Source organism: Mustela lutreola, chromosome 2 (assembly GCF_030435805.1).
Source record: "Mustela lutreola isolate mMusLut2 chromosome 2, mMusLut2.pri, whole genome shotgun sequence".
Classification (NCBI taxonomy): domain Eukaryota; kingdom Metazoa; phylum Chordata; class Mammalia; order Carnivora; family Mustelidae; genus Mustela; species Mustela lutreola.
In genome coordinates this window covers 142,460,757-142,482,449 of record NC_081291.1, presented here as the reverse complement: position 1 = coordinate 142,482,449, position 21,693 = coordinate 142,460,757, and the positions used below count along the sequence as shown (strand labels likewise).

General features: G+C 39.0%; 1 long non-coding RNA gene across 2 annotated transcripts in view; it reads right to left on the bottom strand.

Moving 5' to 3' along the window:
• Positions 1 to 7,154: 7,154 nt before the first annotated feature.
• LOC131824943 (uncharacterized) overlaps positions 7,155 to 21,693 on the bottom strand; it is an 89,778-nt gene continuing 75,239 nt past the window's right edge. For both annotated transcript variants that reach the window (XR_009351044.1, XR_009351045.1), the window contains 3 exons: positions 20,208 to 20,282; positions 19,271 to 19,322; positions 7,155 to 9,357 (listed from right to left, as the gene is read on the bottom strand). This is a non-coding gene — a long non-coding RNA (uncharacterized LOC131824943). The remainder of the gene's footprint in view (positions 9,358 to 19,270; positions 19,323 to 20,207; positions 20,283 to 21,693) is intronic.

The window sequence follows — 21,693 nt, the reverse complement described above, 5'->3', positions numbered from 1 at the left end:
TGTTGCTTAAGTTCAAACACAAAAAAAGCACTAAATTTTTACTACCCCTCAACGTTTCATGTAAATAAGGTCATATTTTACATCCTTTTATTTTGTCTACCCCTTGTCTAATTTTAGTACATCTAATTGATTTTACTACTTTTGTTTTAACCTCCATACTGGCTTTATACCTAATTAATCTACCACCTTTACTATATATTTGTTTTCACTAGTGATTTTTTTTTCTTTCATAATTCTCATTCTTCTATTATGGCCCTTTCTTTCCACTTTAAGAATTCCTTTAATGTTTCTTATAAGCCTTATTCAATGGTGATGAATGCCTTTAACTTTTGTTTGTCTGAGAAACACCTCATCTTTCCTTCAATTCTGAATGATAACCTTGCAGGGATACAGTATTCTTATTTGTAGTTTGTTTTTCTTTCAGCACTTTGAATATTTTATGCCACTCCTTTCTGGCCTACAAAGGCCAGAAAAGAGGTTATGGGCTTTCTGTTGTATCACTTGTATGTTAATGTTTGCTTTTCTCTTGCTGTTTTTAAGATTCTCTTGTTGTCATTAATTTTTGACATTTTAATTATGCATCTTGCTGTGGACATCCTTAGGTTCATCTCATTTGGGACTTTCTCTGTTTCCTGGGTCTGGATGTTTGTTTCCTTTACCAGATTAGGAAAGTTTTCAGTTAAGATTTTCTTTCTTTCTTTCTTTTCTTTTCTTCTCTTTCTTTCTTAAGATTTTATATATTTATTTGACAGAGACACAGTGAGAGAAGGAACACAATCAGGGGGAGTGGGAGAGGAAGAAGCAGGCTTCCCACTGAGCAGGGTGCCCCATGCGGGGCTTGATCCCAGGACCCTGGGATGACCTGAGCCAAAGGCAGATGCTTAGGCGACTAAGTGACCCAGGTGTTACAGTTATGATTTCTTCAAATAAATTTTCTGCCCACTTCTTTCTTCTCCTTTTGGCATCTCTATAACATGAGTGCTATTATGCTTGATGATGTTAACAGAGGTCCCTCAACCTAGTTTCATTTACTATAATTTTTCTTTATGCTGTTCAGCTTGGTTGTTTCCATAATTGTCTTCTGGATTAATGATCTATTCTTCTGCATCTTCTAATCTGTGGTTGATTCTCTCTAGTTAAATTTTATTTCATTTATTCTTTAGCTCTAACTGGTCATTTAAAAATTTTTTTTTTATCTCTTTGAAGTTCTCAGAGCTCATCCACTCTTTTTTTTTTTTTTTTTAAGATTTTATTTATTTATTTGACAGACAGAGATCAGAAGTAGGCAGAGAAGCAGGCAGAGAGAGAGAGAGGAGGAAGCAGGCTCTCTGCTGAGCAGAGACCCTGGGATCATGACCTGGGCCAAGGCAGAGGCTTTAGCCCACTGAGCCACCCAGGCGCCCCCATCCACTATTTTCTCAAGTCCAGTGAGTATCTTTATGAACAGGACTTTAATCTATCAGGCCTATTGATTATCTCCATTTTGTTTTGCTCTTTTTCTGCAGTATTGTTTTGTTCTTTCTTTGGGAGATCTTTGTTTTCTCCTTTTCTCTGTGTTTGTTTGTGTTTTTCATATGTATTAGATAGATCAGCTATGTCTCCTGGTCTTGACAGTCACGAGGACGTGTAACAGGTTCTGTGGTACCCTGTAGTGCAGTTCCCCTGGTCACCAGAATCAGGTGCCCCAAGGGTATTCCCTGCATGGACTGCCTGCACCCTTTTGTGTGGCTGTACTGTGATTGCTGTAGACATGCTAGTGGGTGGGGCTTAGCTGCAGCCCAGCTTGCTGTAATGACCCAATTTCTTTACTCCAGGTGCTGGGGCAGGGTTTGCTCCCTGTGCTGATGAGAAGCCCTGCTGTAGTCCCTGTGGCATTGCTGGTGGGTGGGGCTGGTACTCAGCCTGTCTGTAATTAGCCTCTACAACAGCTGCAGATACATCAATGAGCAGGCTTCATCCCTGCACAACCAAAGAGCCTCAGCTGTTGGAACTGCAAGTGTGCTGGTATGCAGGGTTATCTCTTCTGCCTCAGAGCAGAATCCCTTTGAAGGGCCCTCATCCCAGCCAGAGCTACCTGCCAGGTGTGGCCTTTGGAGAGGTGTATTTTCTAGGGCCTCACAGAATGTTTACTTGAGACTTTCAATTGGTTGGTATATATTCCCAGACAGTGGGAACTCCATAGGGTAAAGCCCAGTCAGGTGAAATTGGGGTTCAGTGGTGTTTCAGTCCACAGTGCTGCTGCTGCAAACTCTCCCAGCTGTAGGCACTCTAGTTTATATTCAGAGTCCTCATTAGCTGGTCCCAATGTTTAAACATTCTGACAGCATTTTTCAAAGAAATAAAGGCTGTGTCTTGAGTCTCTATCCATCTAAACTCCCTGCTCTTCCTCTTTATTTCATAAATGTGTTTCAGTATTATCCCCATAGTGGTATGGCATGTAGCCAATATCCAAATAGTTCCTACCAGTGTGAGCTGCTGCTTTTGTGGTAGGAGTTGATACACAGTCTTTATTGTTCATGACTGAGTGTGGTGTTTTTATGCCTTCAGAGGACCACATTTTGCCTAGAACTTTTACTGTAGCCTGGGTCTTTGGACCTTACCTGAGTCAGTTTTCCATTTTCTGAGTGGAAGGGATTCAGTTCACTCTATTTTGGCTCTGGTTATCGCCATAAATAAGGATGCCCTCAATCTATAGGAAATACTGGGTTTTGTGTGTGTTTTCATCAAAGTTCTGGATGTCTCGTGTTGGAAGGTTGTGGGCCATTGCTGGACTGCTAAGGTATCCTTGTGGCAGCCCAGCAAACTGATCCTCTGCCTTCTCATGAAAATGCAGTCATGGACTGGCTCTCCTCATGCACTGGGATAGCCAAGAACATGCCACCTAAGTGTCTTCCCCATGTCATGGGGTCTGGATTCAGTGTGCTATTGGTTATGATAATTCCTATATCCTGGAGTGCTCCCTGAGTTTGGGGAGAGTGTTTGAGAGTGTTTCAGGCCCTATCATCTAATGTGAAATGATATGGCCTATCTGGCTTTTTAACAGTTGAGACTGGGTTAGAATGTAGTAGGCACATGAATTTGTTCCCCTCAGAGTTCCTGAAGGTTTTCCTGATTTTGAGTATGTTCTGTTACATAGAGTATGATCTGTTATATCCATGCCAGAAATGTTTTCTGTATTGGGAAACTATAAGTCATAGTCATAGTATGGTAGTCTATGTAGTATTTTTATTTATAAAGGGTTTATAGTGATAAGGCCAACATAACCTATGCAGCACTGCCTCCATGGGCCAGGAGGGCTCAGTGGTGTGTTCGACTGTAGTTATGGGTGTCTCATCTAGTAATGGGATTAGGTTTTATAAAGGGGTTGGTATTGACAGTAAATGGAGTAATGGGTAGATGCTCTAAAAAACTGGTTGTTTCCATTTCTCTGACACTGTTTTGGTTTCTGGGGTGTCTATTGGTTTCTATCTTTATAATTTTGTTTAAGTGGGGTGGTCTAAATGGTTTATATGGCCAAAAGGGCCTTGGAGATTTAGGTCTACAGAGTCTTCTTTGATGGGGTAGTTTATGTTAGGTGTAGACCTGTTTTATTTCTATAGTGAGTGTTAAAGATAAAGCTTTTATCTTGACTTAGTTCCTCAGCGGTTTTTATCAAGTCAATCAGTTCCCAGTGTTTCTGGCACCTGCAAATACTGTAAACAATGCTTTCTTGCCTGCGGGGGTGTGGCTTTTAGGATGGCTTTCTAAATTTGTTCTGCTGCTTCTGCATAGAGTGGTGAAAGTGTCTGTCTTCTATTATAAATCATAGTCAGTAGCCCTATTTCATTATTGTCTTAGCTTCCCATGCTGTTTCCCAAAGAAAGGTTTGAAAGAAAAATATATTACATATGGGCCATTGTAATCATTGTAATCTTTAGGCAGCTGCTACCCAGCCAAAAAAAAAAAAAAAAAAAAAAAAAAAAAATCCCTGTAAATTGGTAATATATTCTTCAAATGCTTGAGGGTTTTGATTAAATTTAGCATCAGCAGCAATGGACCCAAGCTGCATGATCTCTGTAAGGATAAGGTTTTGTCTTCCTTTGGACCCTAACTTTCATACCACCGTATTTCTGGGTCCAGATCTGTTTGTTGGAATTCCATTTTAGTTTTTGTCATTTCTTACCTATTACATTCTCTCCTTTCTATCACTCTGGTGATGTAAAGTACCATTTGTTGTAGTTTTGTCTATTTTCCCGGGCCTAGCCTCTAGTAAGTTAGTTACCAGGGTGAAAAGGGTTAAAGTATTCATTGTCCTTAAGGCGTGGGTTGGCGCTCTTAGGAACAAAAGGATCTGGGTTTCTTCTTTCTCTGGAAATTACTTTTTGTCCTAGTACTTTTTTGTCTATTGGCATGTTACTTCCGCCTTCTAATAAGTTCACCAAAAAATTTTTTTTATTGCTTTTTAAAAATACAGGCTATAACTCACTTCATTGGTGATCAGGCCAACATCTGGAGTTTCCTTAATTATAAGTTTTGTCTGAATTAAGTCTTCAGTAGGTCTCCCCAGATCCTCAGAAGATAATGTATAGTCCTTTGTACTCCTACACCACCTCTTGGGCAATTTTGGTGGAGTTAGTGAGGCACATTTGCTACTGCCTTCCTATATTTCTGTTTAGTGTTCAATGACATATTTTATTATACAGAGACATCATAGAGCATTCCAAGTGGTTTATAATATGGTAAAACAATATTAGTTGTTGTGGCCAGTATTAGTATACAAACTGTAACAGTTCCATAAATTTTGTCTATTCAAAGGCTGTTTGTAATTTCAGTAGAATGCCATAGGTGGTAAACACGGTATTAAAAATCCATCAGTCCAGTTTGGGCCGTACTGTAGTTCGATCAACTATACATGTAGTGTAATTTGTCAACCTGTATTTCAAATTTGGCACAGAGTAGGATCTGGCCTAGAGGACCAACCATTGTTAATTATCATCTTGGGGAGTGGGTTGCCAATTCTGTTGTTTTGTTTTTTGGTAGGCTAACTGATGCTCAGAGACTGAGTTTGAGGTTCACTCTGGAACTTTGCAAGCTAAAAGCAAGTAAGATAATGCCTTTCAATAGGCCAATGAGGAAATTACAGACTCCAAGCCAACTACCATTCCAGGCAAGGCAAGATGAAAGGAATAAAGTCCAATTTAATTGAGATGTACCTTTATAGGAAATGGTACTTGTGAGAGGTGGCTTAGCCAGTTGAAAGCTATGTCCAGTGGACAGGGGACAAGAAAATGTCCCCTGTAGCTAGTGCACAGTGCTAGGGAACACCAGTGCTGATGGTGATGGGCGAGCTCTGCATGGTTGTCAACACTGCTGGTGAAAGGGTTGCCCTTACTTTTGCAAGAGCTGATTGTCCCAAGGTCTTTAGAGAGCTATTAAGATTGGCAAAGCGAAGCCGTACCCAGACTGATCACTCTGGGTTAGCCCTCACATACTCTCAGTAGTTACAGTCTGCGTGTCTCCTTGCCATAATTGCTTCTTCAGCTCAGCAGCTGAGCTATGAGTTGTTGTTAGAATGGACAAAATGATTCCTGACCAACTTAACTTCATTCTTATATGAAAATAACTCTACTTTGAAAAACATTTTTTTTCTTTTTGTAAACAAGTACACTTAAATTAGATCAGACTAATAAACAACACAGGTAAACGTGGAAGGATCTGGTAAGGCTACCAGAATGGGTCTAGTCTGGCTGGCCAGGGTATCCTCCACTAAGACATACTCAAGAGTCTTGATTGCTGGGAAGCCGAGGACCCCACTGGCACCCAGTTCAAACAGGACTGCCACCAGCTTAAAGTTGCTGCCACGGAAAGATTTTCAGGAGTAGGTTTCCTTTGCTCTGGAGGCTATGCTATTGGTTGGGGACTAGTGTAGCTCTACAGTCCTGGAGGGCCTTGGCTCCCCTAGCGTGGCTGAACAGGTGTGTACTGGGCATGCACTAGTCATGCATGTCCAGGAAGCCAGGGCCCTGGAACTGGACGATGTCAGCAGAATACAGGTCTCAAGAGTGGGCTTTTAGGGGTCCTTAGCTTTTGCCTAATTCCAAGCCCTTCCTTAAACAAATGAGCATAAGAACCTTAAAGGCAATCACTGAAGAAAACTGGACTGCCTTCTGAAACAGAGCCAGTAATCAAGGCTCCCAGGTGTTTCTTATTAGAGGATGCCTCATCAGTGTCCCAGGCCCCACCCTGGTAAGGCAGTCCAGTGACATACACATTTTTGTATGTTAAATCTTGGACTGAAGTAGCCTCCGTGTACCCCTAAGGGCCTGTTCCTGTGCCCCAGCCTCTCTTGACACTTGTGCTTTAACAGGCCTCTGGCTACCCTGAGCTTTGCACCTGGCATATCCACCCTTTCAGACACCCTGGGGCAGCCAAGGACCTCCAGGCTTATAAGCTCAGGTTGTTTGAAACCACCTGCATAGACTCCATGGCCACGAGAACTCACCTCGCCCCCGGGCCCGGACCATATCTTTCTGAAGCAACGTTTTTAAACTGGTGACAGTCCCCATTTGGAGAGGCTGCCTTTTGGGGTTCCAGGATTACCAGTACTGAAGGCTCTGAGGTGTCTGGCAGTGGAGAGTATCTAGGCTAGCACACCCAGTGCAGTCATAGCAAGGCAGTCCATAGTCCTACAGCTTTACCTTCAGGAAGGTCATGTCTATTTGTGTAGGTTAGGACTTGGAATTAGAGGAGTTAACTGGTCCACAGGCCCACTCCTGTGACCTGGGCTGTCCCAACATTTGCTCTGTATACAGTCGGACCCTTGAGGTGCTAATGCACGTGGTATGTGCCTGTCAGCTGGCCTTGGCCACCTGCACCCTCCAGGGTTAGGGAGCTTAGGCCATCCCTGTGAGCCTGCATAGCCTTCAGGATGGGACGCCAACCCCTTGAAAACTTTTCTGAGGCAGAAGCTTTAACCTGGTGATAGTCAATCCCCATTTGGTCTAACTGCCTGATAAGAGTCCCAGGTTTACCAGCATAGGGGCCCCAGGGAATACTGCATCCCCAATTTTCCACAATAGCATATTAGTTATTTTGAATTAAAGTGACTTAAGAAATGAGGTAGTAAGTAGTCTCCTGTGTGAAATGTACCATTCCTGCACTAGGAGGTAGAGAACTTTTTTTTTTTTTTTTTTTAAGATTTTATTTGTCAAAGAGAGAGAACAAGAGAGTGAGCACAAGCAGGGAGGACAGCAGACAGAAGCAGAAGCAGGCTCCCCACTGAGCAGGGAGCCTGATGTGGGACTCAATTTCAGGACCTTGGGATCATGATGTGAACTGAAGGCAGATGCTCAACCCTCTGAGCCATCCAGGCATCCGAGAGCTCTTTTTCTTTTCCAGCAGTTTATGTCGTGAGCAAGATCAACTTCCCCGGCTGGACACTGCTCATTGATAAGCTTTCCGGGTCTCTGTCTGCAGAGTCCAATGGAGTGAGAGCCCCTTTTCTGAATTTATATTTATATGTATACGTTTTCTAAATTTATATTAGGTCTTTCTTTAGGCATCACGATTCTGGTAAATTTGGTGGAGTGCTCTTCATTTAACTGATCTATTTCATCCCATATAGGGTCACTTTTCTTTGTCTCCATTTTTTATATTGATCTAAAAAGGAACTACCATAGGGAAAGAATGCAGGGGTAGGCCTTTATACGCCTATTGTTGAAGACAGTCGAACAGACTGATGAGTTACTGGCTCTCATCCGAATGACATCTGTTTAGATGAACTTTGCTTTGAGTCCTCTATATTAAGACAAAAGAAAAGGCTTTTTCCGTTCGAATTTGTAATGTCCTGAGAACTTGGCTTTGTTACAAGTGAGATACATTCTCTCTGGTCTCTGCCATCTAGAGGGTTCCCTCACCGTGGTGTATCATGGTGGTCAAATGGATGGTTTCTGAGGCACGAAGTTAGAAGCAGTACTCTCCTGGTCCAGCTGTGCTCAGGGGAGTTTCTCATAAGAGGTCCCAGACATAAGGGAACTTTGTGGTCCCAACTTCATTGCTCTAGTAGTGCCCGCCTGGTGTCACAGATCAGTGAGTCTGTGACTGGAGGCATCTCACATATTTATGGGAGGCTAGACTTACACTAGCCTAACCTTACAACCCATGCAATGAGGGCTGTTGCTGTCTTATTTTTGGGGAGAAAGTTTTTGGATCATTAAGGCTGATCACCTTTGTCCTCTCCAGAAACACCTCTTGTGTCCATGGTCTAAGCCTGGAAAGTTTCCACTGGGTCTTGCTATAAAAAGTCTTATTTGGGGAAGGTATGTTTTGTGGTGGGTGCTGTGTATTATATAAGACTGAGGAATCACAGACCTGTACCCCTGAAACAAGTAACATATTATATGTTAATAAGAAAGAAAGAAAGTTTATTTGAGTTGCTATTGAGATTTAAGATTCTACTCATGAATGGCCAAATGATGGATCCTTTAAATTAGCTATATTTGGGATGCCTGGGTGGCTCAGGGGGTTAATCCTCTGCCTTCAGCTCAGGTCATGATCTCAGGAACCTGGGATGGAGCCCCACATCCGGCTCTCTGCTCAGTGGGGAGCCTGCTTCCTCTCTTTCTCTGCCTGCCTCCCTACCTACTTATGATCTCTCTGTCAAATAAATAAATAAAAATCTTTAAAAAAATAAATTAGCTATATTTGAAGGAAAAAAATTCTTTATGGAGTTTTTTTTTTTTTTAAAGATTTTATTTATTTATTTGAAAGAGTAAGAGAAAGAGAACGCATAGACATGTATGCACACCTATGCATGGGGGAGGAGCAAGGGAGAGGGAGAAGCAGGCTCCCTGCTGAGCAGAGAGCCTCAGTGTAGGACTTGATCCCAGGACTGGGATCATGACCTGAGCTGAAGGCAGACACTTAACTGACTGAGCCACCCAGGCACCCTTCTTTATGGAGCGTTCTTAATTGTCTTATTGTAACCAAACTTAAGTTTGTAACCAAATTTGTAACCAAAGTTAAGTTTGGTTACAAATGAACATAAGTTCATGTCCTACTCCATCAAAGTTGATCACTGAGGCATTGAGCATGTGGCAACAATTCATTTGAAAGGATGCCAAATGAGATGGGAGAAAAGTTTCAAATCCATCTCTCTGAGAGGGAGACTCAGGGATTTTTTTTTTTTTTTTTTTTTTTTTTTAAGGCAGGCAGAAAAGAGTCTGGTAAACAGGAGAGGAGCTATGCTACTCAAAATCAGATAAAAGTAACCAAGTCAGGGAGGTTTAATTCCATTTTGTTGTGCTCAAAGAGGAGGTCAGTGGTCTTGACTGGCTCTGGCTGGCTTCGTGATGAAAACTGGAGTTCCTGCAGAAACAACTAAATTAACAGTTAGTTGTCATGGCATCAGGCAAGCATATTGTCTTATAGGAACATGGGGGCAGATGGCATTCCAAGAACAAGCAGATCTTTGCTTGGTTAACTCCTTGCTTACCAGTTTTATTATTAGTATAATGGCTAGCCTTGGGGACTTTCTTGACAAGATGGAAAAATAGAAATTAGTTAGACTTAAAACAAAAATTAACATCCATATCCAAAATAAATTCTCCTTCTCAAAATCTGGCTCCCAACCGTTTCAACTTGTGTTCGTATCCTACACAGAACAGTCTGGCCTAATCTATAGGCCCCCAATACATAGGTTACTCCTGTAAATCCTTAAAAGCCAGGAAGAAAATTTAGGAGAGGCTGTTCTTTACACTTTTTCCTATTTTTCAGGGCTCTGTAATCAGGCTCTGTCAGCTTCAGACATTTTTATGCAATGTCTTTTGCAGATGTATCCTATACCCCTCACTGAAAAAAAAAAAAAAAAAAAAAAAAAAAAACCCACCACCAACAACAAAAAAACCCTGTCCCCTGAACAGCAACAGATCTTTAAAATTATAAGGCCCCTTACCTCCACTTTAAGATCCTACCAAATTTAGAGAGAAATTAGATTATTAACCATTCACAGCCCCTCACGGATGACCAAAATTTCTCCTTGGCCCTCCTACGTTAATCAACTAAAGGCCAATATTCAGGGGCTGATCCAACCCGAGACTGAATTTTATACTCAGAAAGAAGGCTTTTGTTAAAATGCTATATATAAACTTTACAAATGCATAAATCTTTTGATTCCAATTTTAGTTAAAAATTTCCCAGATATAAAGTAGCAAACTAAATTAGAAAAGTGGGTCAGTCCATTGATCTTCAGGATGTAATCCAGTTCTTTGGAGAAAACAGAAAGAATGACTTTGTCTTGCAAAGCCTTACAAACCAGAAATGTTACTCTAGAAACCATTCAAAGCCTACCTGTCTTTATCAATCCCCAAAGCTTGCCTATTCCTTTCAAATGTTTCTAGATAGTATAGAAGACCATTATATAGGACTAAAATTAACCTATACTTTGGGGGAAAAAATACATAACAAATACCCAAAACTCTTGGGACAAAAATTACAAATTTCTCTTCAGTTTTTATTTTTTTAAATTCTTAAAATTTTAAATGCTTTTATTTTCTTTCTTTCTTTATTTTTATTTTTTTAAAGATTTTATTTATTTGACAGACAGAGATCACAAGTAGGCAGAGAGGCAGGCAGAGAGAGAGGAGGAAAAAGGCCCCCTGCCAAGCAGAGAGCCCGATGCGGGGCTCGATCCCAGGACCCTGGGATCATGACCTGAGCCGAAGGCAGAGGTTTTAACCCACTGAGCCACCCAGGCGCCCCTTTAAATGCTTTTAAAACTTAAAATTCTTTAAGTTTTTATTTTACTTCCAGCTAACACACAGTGTGAGTTTCAGGAGTATAATATACTGATTCAGCACTTCCTTATATCACCCAGTGCTCATCTACAAGTGCCCTCCTTAATCCCCATCACCTGCTTAACCCAGGCCCCCTCACCTCCCTTCCAGTACCATCTCTTTGTTCTCTGTAGTTAAGTCTGTTTCTTGATTTGTCCTCCTCTTTTCACTTTGTTTTATTTCTTAAATTCCACATATGAGTGAAATCATATGGTATTTGACTGACTTACTTCCCTTGGCATTATACTCTCGCTCCCTCTATGTTATTGTGAACAGCCAGATTTCATTCTTTTTTATGACTAACATTCCAATCCTTTTTCTCCACATCCTTGCCAAAACCTATTGTTTATTTTAGCCATTCTGACAGGTGTGAGGTGAGATCTCACTGTAGCTCTGATTTGTATTTCCCTAGTGGTGAGTGATATTGAGCGTCCGTTTATGTATTGGTTTGCCCTCTGTAGGTTTTCTTTAGAGAAGTGTCTTCTGCCCATTTTTTCATTGCATTGTTTGTTTTTTTGGTGTTGAGTTGTATAAGTTCTTTATATATTTTGGATACTAAGCCTTTATCAGGTATGTCATTTGCAAATATCTTCTCCCATTCAGTAGGCCATCTCCTAGATTTGTTGTTTCTTTTGCTGGGCAGAAGCTTTTTATTTTGATGTAGTTCCAGTAATTTATTTTTGCTTTTGTTTCCCTCACCTCATCAGACCTATCTAGAAAGCCACTGTTATGGCTGATGACAGAGATATTACTGCCGGTCCTCTCTTCTAGGACTTTTATGATTTCAGGTCTCACATGTAGGTCCTTAATCCATTGTGAGTTTATTTTTGTGTATGTTGTAAGAAAGTGGTCCAATTTCATTCTTTTGCATATAGCTGTCCAGTTTTCCCAGCATCATTTGTTGAAGAGGCTGTCTTTTTCCCCTTGCATATTCTTGCCTCTTTTATCAAAGATTAATTGACCATATAATTTTGGGTTTATTTCTGGGTTTTCTATTCTGTTCTATTGATCTATGTGTCTATTTTTATGCCAGTACCAGAGTGTTTTAATCACTACAGCTTTGTAATAGAACTTGAATTCTAGAATTCTGAATTTCCAGTTTTGTTTTTCTTTTTCAAGACAGTTTTAGCTACTTGGGGTCTTTTGTGGTTCCATACGAATTTTAGGATTATTTGTTCTAGATCTATGAAAAATGCTGTTGGTATTTTGATAAGGATTAGATCAAACCTGTAGATTGTTTGGGTAGTATGAATATATTAATAATATTCTTTCAGAACATGAGCTTGGAAGATCTATTTGTTTGTGTTGTCTCTAATTTCTTTCATCAGTGTCTTATAGTTTTTACAGTACAGGTCTTTTACCCTTTTGTTTAAGTTTATTCCTAGGTAGGTATGTATGTATGTGTGTGTATGTATGTATGTGTGTGTGTACTGGTGCAATTGTAAATGGAATTATTTTCTTAATTTCTTATGCTCATTCATGATTGACGTGTAGAAATGCAACAGATTTCCCTTCTTCTTCTATATTCTGGAAGAATTTGATTGTCTTCTTTAAATGTTTGGTAGAATTCACCTGTGAAGCCACCTCATCCTGGAATTTTGTTTATTGGGAATTTTTGGATTACTGATTTGATTTCATTGCTAGTAATCAGTCTGTTCAAATGCTCTATTTCTTCCTCATTCAGTTTAGGGAGGTTATTTGTCTCTTGGACTTTGTTTCTTCTAGGATGTCTAATTTATTAGACTATCACTTTCCATAACATTCTTTTTATTTCTGAGATTTTTTTTTCCTTTTTGGTTTTGAGTTCTCTCTCTCTCTCTCTCTCTTTTATGAGTGTGGGTAAAGTTTTATCAATTTTGTTGATCTTTTCAAAGAACTAGCTTTTGGATTCATTGATCTGTTGTATTGTTTTTTAAACTCTTTCATTTATTTCTATTTCAATCCCTATTATTTCCTTCCTTCTGCTAGTTTTAGGCTTTGTTTTTTCCTCTTTTTCTAGCTTCTTTAGGTATAAAGTTGGGTTGTTTGAGATTTTTTCTTGTTTCTTGAGGTAGGCCTTTATTGCTATGGACTCCCCTCTTAGAATACCTTTTAATGCATCCCAAAGATTTTGGACCATTTTGTCTTCATGTTCATTTGTTTTCACGTTTTTTCTTTCTTTTCTTTTTTTAAGATTTAAAAAAAGATTTTATTTATTTTTGCAAGGGAGAGAGAACATGGGTGGTAGGGAGGGGCAGAGGGAAAAGCAGACTCCCCGCTGAGCAGGGAGCCCAATTCCGGGCTTGATCCCAGGACCCTGGGATCATGACCTGAGCCAAAGGCAGACAGTTAACTGAGCCACTATGTTTTTTATTTCTTATTTGATTTCTTCATTGACCCATCTGTTGTTTAGTAGCACATTATTTAATCTCCATGTATTTGTGCTTTTTCTAGATTTTTTTTCTCATGGCTGCTTTCTAGTTTCATAGCATTGTGGTTAGAAAAGATGAATGTTGTGATTTCAATCTTTTCAAATTTCTTGAGATTTGTTTTGTGACTTACTGTGATCTATTCTGGAGAATTTTCCATGTTCACTTGAAAAGCATGTGGATTTTGCTCTGTTGTTATCGAATGTTCTGCATATATTTGTTTAATCCATCAGGAAATGTGTCATTCAAAGCAACTGTTCCTTTGTTGATTTTGTCTAGGTAATCTGTCCACTGATGTGAGTGTGTATTAAAACCCACCAGTATTTTTACATTACTATTGATTTCTTCCTTTGTGTTTGTTATTAGCTGCTTTATGTATTTGGGTGCTTCCATGTTGCATACAAAAATATTTACAATTGTTATTACCCACCCCTCCCTTTGGGGAAGATTTTATTTGTTTTAGAGAGGAGGAGGGGGAGGCAAAGAGAGAATCCTCAAGCAGACTCCCCACTGAACACAGCCTGCTGTGGGGCTTGATCCAAGGACCCTGAGATCATGACTAGAGCCAAAATCTCAAGAGTCAGCCACCTCTCTGACTGGGCCATCCAGGCACTCCTAAAATTGTTATACCTTCTTGTTGAAATGGTCACGATTATGTAATGTGCTTCTTTGTCTCTTATTACTGGTCTTTGTTTTAAAGTCTATTTTGTTTGATATAAGTATTATTACTCCAGCTTTCTTTTCGCTTCCATTTGCATGATAAATGTTTTCCATCCCTTCCCTTCCAGTCTAGGTGTGTCTTTAGGTCTGAAATGAGTCTCTTGCAGGTGGCATATAGAGGGGCCTTGCTATTTTATCTATTTGTCAGGCTATTTTTTGATTAGGTAGTTTGGTCCATTTATAGTCAAAGTAATTATCAATAAGTTGTCATTTTCATACTTGTTTTATGGTTGTTTTTGTAGTTTTCTCTGTTCCCTTCTTGCTGTCTTGTGGTTTGATGGCTTTCTTTAGTGATATACAAAAACTAAAAAGAAAGAAATCCATGCATATCTATGAGAGGTTATCATTGATCTGTGGTTTGATATGTGGTTTGCCATTAGGTTTATATATAATATCCTATGTGTATGGCTGTCTATATTAAATTGATGGTTTGAACTGAAGTTTAAATTCATTCTAAAAGCACTAAATTTTTATTCCCTCCATCCCACATTTTAGATATGTTTTCATACTTTACAACCTTTTATTTATGAATGTCTTAACTGATTTTCCTAGATATATTTGATTTTACTGCTGTTGTGCTTCAATCTCCATATTGGTTTTACAAGGGATTAATAGGCTATTTTTGTCATGTTTATATATACCTGTGAAAATTTTCCCTTTCCTACTTTTCTTACTTCTGCTTATGTTCTTTCCTTTTCAAAGAATCCTCTTTAACATTTCTTGTAGGGCTGGTTTAGGTTTAGTGTTCATGAATTTTTTTCTTTCTTTCTTTCTTTTTTTTTTTCTCTCTCTTTCGAGTCTTAATGATAGCTTTGTTGGGTAGAGTATTATTGGCTGCAGATTTTCCCTTTCAGCGCTTTGAATATATCATGCCAAAAATCAGCTGATAGTCTTGTGGGGTTTCCCTTGTATGTAACTATTATTTTCTCTTGTTACTATTTTTTTAAAATAAAGATTTTATTCATTTATGAGAGATTGAGCAGGGGTATGAGCAGGGGGAGAGGGAGAAGCAGCAGCAGATTCCCTGCTGAGCAGGGACACTGATGCAGGGCTCAATCCTGGGATCCCGAGATCATGACCAGAGCCGAAGGCAGACACTTAACCAACTGAGCCACTCAGGAGTCCCTCTTGATACTTTTAAAATTTTTTATCAATTTTTTGGGTCATTTTAACTATTATGTGTCTTGGTGTGGACCTCCTTCGGTTGATTTTGTTGGGGACTTTCTGTGTATTTCTGGATCTGGATGTTTTCTTTCCCAGATGAGGGAAGCTTTCAGCTATTATTTCTTAAAATTTCTCCCCCCTTTCTCTTTCTTCTTTTGCAGCCCCTATAATGTGAATATTACTATACTTGTTGGTATTACTGTATTCCCTTAACCTATTCTCATTTTCTAATGTCTTTTTTCTTTTCCCCATTCCATTTAGTTGTTTTCCATTACTCTGGCCTCCAGGTCACTGGTCCATTCTTTTGCTTCTTCTAGTCCACTATTTATTCTAGATAGTGTATTTCTAATTTCTAATTTCACTTATTGAGTTCATCTCTGAGTGGTTATTTTTAATATTTTCTGAGATCCTCCACTCTTTTCTCAAGCCCAGTGGGTATCTATGACTATTACTATGAATTCTCTATCTGCATATTGCTTAACTCCATTTTGTTAAGTTCTCTTGCTCTGAGTTTGTCCTGTGCTTTCATTTGTACCATATTCCTCTGTCTCCTCATTTTGTCTAACTTTGTGTCTTTCTATGTGTTAGGACAGTCAACTAGGTCTCCTGCTTTTGAAATCAGTGGTCTTATGGAGAAGAGGTCCTATGGTGCCCTGCAATGTGATGTCTCCTGGTCAGCAGAACCTAATGTTTCAGGGTTATCTGTTATGTATATTGTGTATACCTTACTGTTGTGATTGAGATGCATTTGACTTCAGTCTACTTGTCTGTAATGGCTCTTTGACTGTTATGGACAGGGTTTGGGTCCCTGTTTTATTAAGGGGCCAGTCTGGGACCACCATGGGCTTGAGTTGGGATAGACCAGATGCCTGCCCTCAGCTCATTTGCCACAACTGTGGCTGCACTGAACTGCAGGGTGATCTCCCAGGATTGTCCCCTGAGAGGTTTTTGTTGGTGGGCAGGACCTGTGGTTGGACCAGATGTCTGCCCCAAGCCCACTGCTGGGGCTGCAAACTAGTGTGTGTCATTATCTTCCACTTGTATCAGTCCTAGGCATCAGTCACTTGGGAATGGTACTGGCCCCTCTCAGGGCTGTTTGTATACTACCATGCTTATGGTGCCACATTGGATGGACTCTTGCCTAGTGGGGTGGGTTGGATCAGATGGGATAGTCTATAGGAAAACACAAGGGTGGGATGCACAGTGTAGGCAAAGTTTGCACCCATCTGCTTGTGGGAAGAGCTCTGCTGAGGGAAAATGCCTAGAGCATTTTGGAGGAACTCTTGTCCAGTGTGGCTGGTTGAATGGGGTAAATTCATAGGAGAAAGTGGGGATGAGGTTTGGCTCTGTCCCCATAGATGTCCATGTCTCTAGGCATTCTTGATGTGGCTTCTTGGCTAAGAAGAACTATGAAAAGTCTGTTGTTCTGTCAGGACTTGTGTGGTTTTCTGGGGGTATTTACAGTGATGTGGGTGTAATCTCTGTGTATCCAGGGGATGAGGTAAGCCAAAGATCCTCTTACTCTGACATCTTGCCCAGAAGTTTGATTAGGTTATAGAATTTTTCTACAACCAAAAAAAAAAACCAAAAAAAAAAAACCTTGAAAGACTGGATGATTTGATGTCTAGTGAAGTTTTTGTGGTTAATCTTAAAGTTTGTAGATCTACAAACTTGTAAAATAGTTTCTCCACGAAGTCTTTTTGGTAGCCTGAAAGCTTAAAGTTTTGCTAAGTAATGAATTCATCTAGATATTCAATGAATTAACTTATTTTCCAATAAGAGAATAATAAAACATTAATTACTTGACTATATGCTAATCTATTCCTTTGTCTTCCCTATCAGAAACTTGAGTCTCTAGTAAATAGCTTTTTTTTTTTTTTTTATTTGACAGAGAGAGAGATCACAAATAGGCAGAGAGACAGCCAGAGAGAGAGATGAGGAGAAACAGGCTCCCTGCTGAGCAGAGAGCCCAATGCGGGACTCGATCCCAGGCCCCTGGGATCATGACCTGAGCCGAAGGCAGAGGCTTAACCCACTGAGCCACCCAGGCGCCCCACTAGTAAATAGCTTAAAAAAAAAAAAAAAAAAACTTTTACTGGAAAATTATTATAAAGAAGCACATATTTCTAGAAATGTATGACTACTTTCATAATTTGCCAGTCTAAAGATGCACTAGGTAAGTGTAACAGTTTACAACTGCTTACGACTTATTTTTAACTATAAAGTTTCTAAGGATTAAAAATTCTAATATCTGGGGCGCCTGGGTGGCTCAGTGGGTTAAGCCGCTGCCTTCGGCTCAGGTCATGATCTCAGGGTCCTGGGATCGAGTCCCGCATCGGGCTCTCTGCTCAGCAGGGAGCCTGCTTCCTCCTCTCTCTCTGCCTGCCTCTGCCTACTTGTGATCTCTGTCTGTCAAATAAATAAATAAAATCTTTAAAAAAAAAAATTCTAATATGTGTGGTTTAGAACTACTAAAAATAAAGGGAACCTCTCTATTTGCAAGAAAAGTAGGACATGTGTTTTTGATAAAGATATCTTGAACTGAGACCATATAAAGAGGAAAAAAACAAAAAAACCTATATGTGAAAAAATCTTAAAATATTTGTGAACAACAAATCTTTAAAATGAATTTTAATGTATGGTCATGCTGGATAAGATTAAAATGATTTATTTGAATTTTAATATAAAAAGCTAGTACAAAATTTTAAAAATTCATTTTTTCTCTATTAAAAGACCAACATTTTCTTAGATGATTATTCTGCTTTTAATTATAAACAAAGGTTTCACTTGAATATAATCAATCTAGAAAAAGTCTGTTTTATCTTCAAGTCTTTGATTACTTAGAAAAACTGAGTATCTGTATTTGCCTGTGAAGTCTTTGCCACTTTAGTTAAATGGATAACTAAGTATTGTTATATAATGATCTGTGATCCTGTTTAATGAAAAGTCTTAATTCTAAAATGAAGTCTTTTGAGTTTGAAATTTCCCAGAGGATCTCTGGAAGATTTTATTTATTTGATAGAGTGAAAAGCAGGTTTCTACTGAGCAGGGAGCCTGCACTAGGCTTGATCCCAGGACCCTGTGATTATGATCTGAGCTGATGGCAGATGCTTAACCCACTGAGCCACCCAGGCACCCCGCCCTGGAAGATTTCACAGCTTTGTTCTCCTCATAAAAGAAAGATGTTAATTACATTTATTTGGTATGTTAAATTACATGAGAATCACTGTCTAATAAGTGATGCTAAACCTTCTTAGATTATATATCCATAAATTAGAATAAGTGTTCTAGATTATATATCCATAATTAGAATAAGTGTTCTAGAAATTGTATTAAACTCCTAGAAATCTAATATGTCTGGGTATATTATATAATAGATAATTCTATGTTATACAATCCTAGTTACTATCCTGACGTGCTGAGCATCACAGAAATAACCCAATCGTAATCAGATCTTTTCTGATTACCATTTCTGAGTCTTTTTGTCACTACTGTTACTTACAGATACTGTTTTACCTTGATGCTTTTGCAAAAGTGCTTCATGTTCAAGGAGATTCAGGAAAAGACTGATGAATCTCTAAACTAGAGGCCTCTAATAAGTTAAGATCATACCACTAAACTGATTGTAAGAATCTAGAGAACTCTAATGGAGAGAAATTTATAGCTTCGTAAAACTAACAAGATCAAGATCAACAGAAGTTAATTACAAATGGGACTGAATAAATGGAGAAATAATTTTTCTGACTTTTTGTTTCAAAAGTATTTCAAATACTTTATACTTTTTAAATTTTTTTAACTTTTTTTTTTCCCCCTCCTGTAGGAAAACCTTTCCTCAGCAATTTGGTAAATTATACCTTTGTAAGCAAAACTGAAACATTTATCTTCTGCTTACCTGATTCCCCCCAGGAATTGGGAACTCTCAGTGAGTAGTCTTACATACTTATGGAAATACATTTATTTATGTTCAACTATAATCTGTCTTCCTTAGGACATAGTTGGGAACACTGGTTTTATTACTAAGGTTTTGACTGAAATGTCATATTTAAGAGAGAGCTGGATAGGCTCAGATCAGACAGCTTTAAGGAACTAAGGTTAGCCATGGAGCCAAGAACATGCTTTGAAAATGTCAGTGCGATACCTTGATGACAGGGTTTTCAACATCCTTACCAGGTTAAGTAAAGAAGGCTAGGTGTAAGAACCTCAGGATATTTTGGGGACCCTGATAAGAAAGGAAGTAACTCAAGTCAGTAGGTATTGCAAGCAAAGCATGATGGCCTTATTTCTTAGGCTTAAGAGACTATTAAAAATTCAGTCTCTGCTACCTTATGAAAAGTTCCAGCAAAGCAGATTTAAAAGAGCCTACATGATCAATCACTGTTCTCCTTGCACTTATGCATGTAATCAAGCTCACCGAAACAAACTGTCTTACTCTGGTTATAATTGATAGAAATGGGAGTAATTATAGAGAGAAAAATTGTCTTAACTGAAACTATGTGAACTTTTAGATATTGGATTCTGGTTCTGTTACTTGTCTTTGAGGTTTTGTTTTCTTCCTGTAAACTAGATCCTGATTCCTTCTAGTTTCCTCAAACATCTGGTTACATCTTTCCAAAGTAACATTTCTGATAATCTCTCCCATTCTTTTGACTTGAAATCACTGAAAAATAAAATTGCCCCTTTTCTTGAAGCACTGAATACTGAATATGAATGACTTCACAGGACCAGAGAAATCATAACAGTTTATGTATGGATAACCTACAAGTAACCACATAGCAACCAGTACAAAGATCACCAGAGGCACGTAAACTGCAAAACAGAAAAATCTGATTGTGACTCCTTGGCTTCACTCTATTTAAGGGTGCCTAAGGCCAATAGTAAATGAATAGCTCTTTGGTCAGATCATGGCAGGAAAATGGGAAACGGGATATAAGAACATATGGGTTAAGGACATATGGCAGAAAATAGCCCTGGATGACATCTCTATAGTGATTATAGAGGTCTCCACGCACCAGAAGGACAACTCTGAAGTAACAAATTTTAATAACCAGGTAGCATATCTAAACAAGAAGGACAATGAAACATAAAACATAAAACACAGACTCACAGATATACCAACTGAGCGGATCACTGCATGGGGACATCACCAAAGAGTCATGCTGGGATACATGGCACAAGAATGCTGTTGGAGAAAAGAAAACATGTATATAACTACTGAATAGCCTCAGTTTGAAATTAGGAAATGTGAGAAATATCAACATTTTGAAGCTTTTTATTCATTCCTTATTACATTAATGGGTCATCTGCGGAAGATCAAAGATAATCTTTCCAAGTGACACAAAGTATGAAAAAAATGACACAAAGTAATTACATGGCCTAAATCAGAGAATAAACTATTTGCATGGCCACTGTAGGCACATAGGAAGACGATTACCCTATCTTTGCAGGAGAAATGATAAAAAATTCACAATCTAAGCCTTAGAAATCTGGATTGCTTGCTCTGGTTTTCCAACCATCGTAAAATCAGATCAGGGCACCTACTTCACAAGAAAGCTAATACAAGAATGGGCTAAGAAACAAGACATAATATGGAACTTCCCCTTACCCTATAACCCAACCACCTCTGGATCAATTGAGAGGTGTCATGGCTTCCTTAAGAAAAAGCTTAAATTACTACTATCCAGAATAGGAAAGCTTAGACTAAAACAATCTAAGAGGCACAGATCTAGAATGGGTGGAAAAATGTCCAGTGAATTAATATTGCAGGCACCCACAGAGATAGGAATTAGCATTAACAACACTCCAGAATCTCAATTAGAAGTATTAACTGAAAAACATAAAAACATATGGTACTGGGGACATACCTCCTGCCATAATGACACCTACTCAGTGACCAAAGGAAAAGGCATATTACAGCAAAATAAAGACCATAATATACCTCTTCAAAAGTTCGACCATGTAGAACACTATTCTATATTTTATCAAAACCAGAAATATTTAGCATAATATAATGATGAGCGATTATGCTTGCACAAAGATGGTCAATAATGACCAAGACGACAATAGATGTCCTTAGATGGCAAGAACAACAAAAGAATTACAAATTTGTAGGACACTGCATTTTGCAATCATGACTCTGCTATGCATCTCTAACCCTATAAATACTAAAGAGGCTAGTGTAGCACACTGCCTGCTGGCGATCCTCTTTTGCCTGTTGTTCAGGATAGTCACCCCAGAAGGTACCACTTTGGCATAAACCTCTTATTTTGTTCTAAAGGCACTTGAGATCATGTGGGCTCAAGAGAAACTTTGATCCTTCCCTTAGCCACCCAGAAGAATCTAAATTGGTGTTCTTTCTTAGAATAAAGGTTAGTAACAGAAGCAAATTTTATCTGAGTGCCTCATTTGCATGGAAGGGAGAACATCTAATGACCAAACATGCACACTTCATATTGCCCTGTGAAGTGCGTTCCTTTCCTCTGAAATCCCGGACTCCTGCCCCCTTCTCCTCAGTTCTGAATGACATATATACTCCATTGTGCTGGTCTTTGGAATTTCCAGGTCTATGTGCATTCCCATATGTATGCTATTGG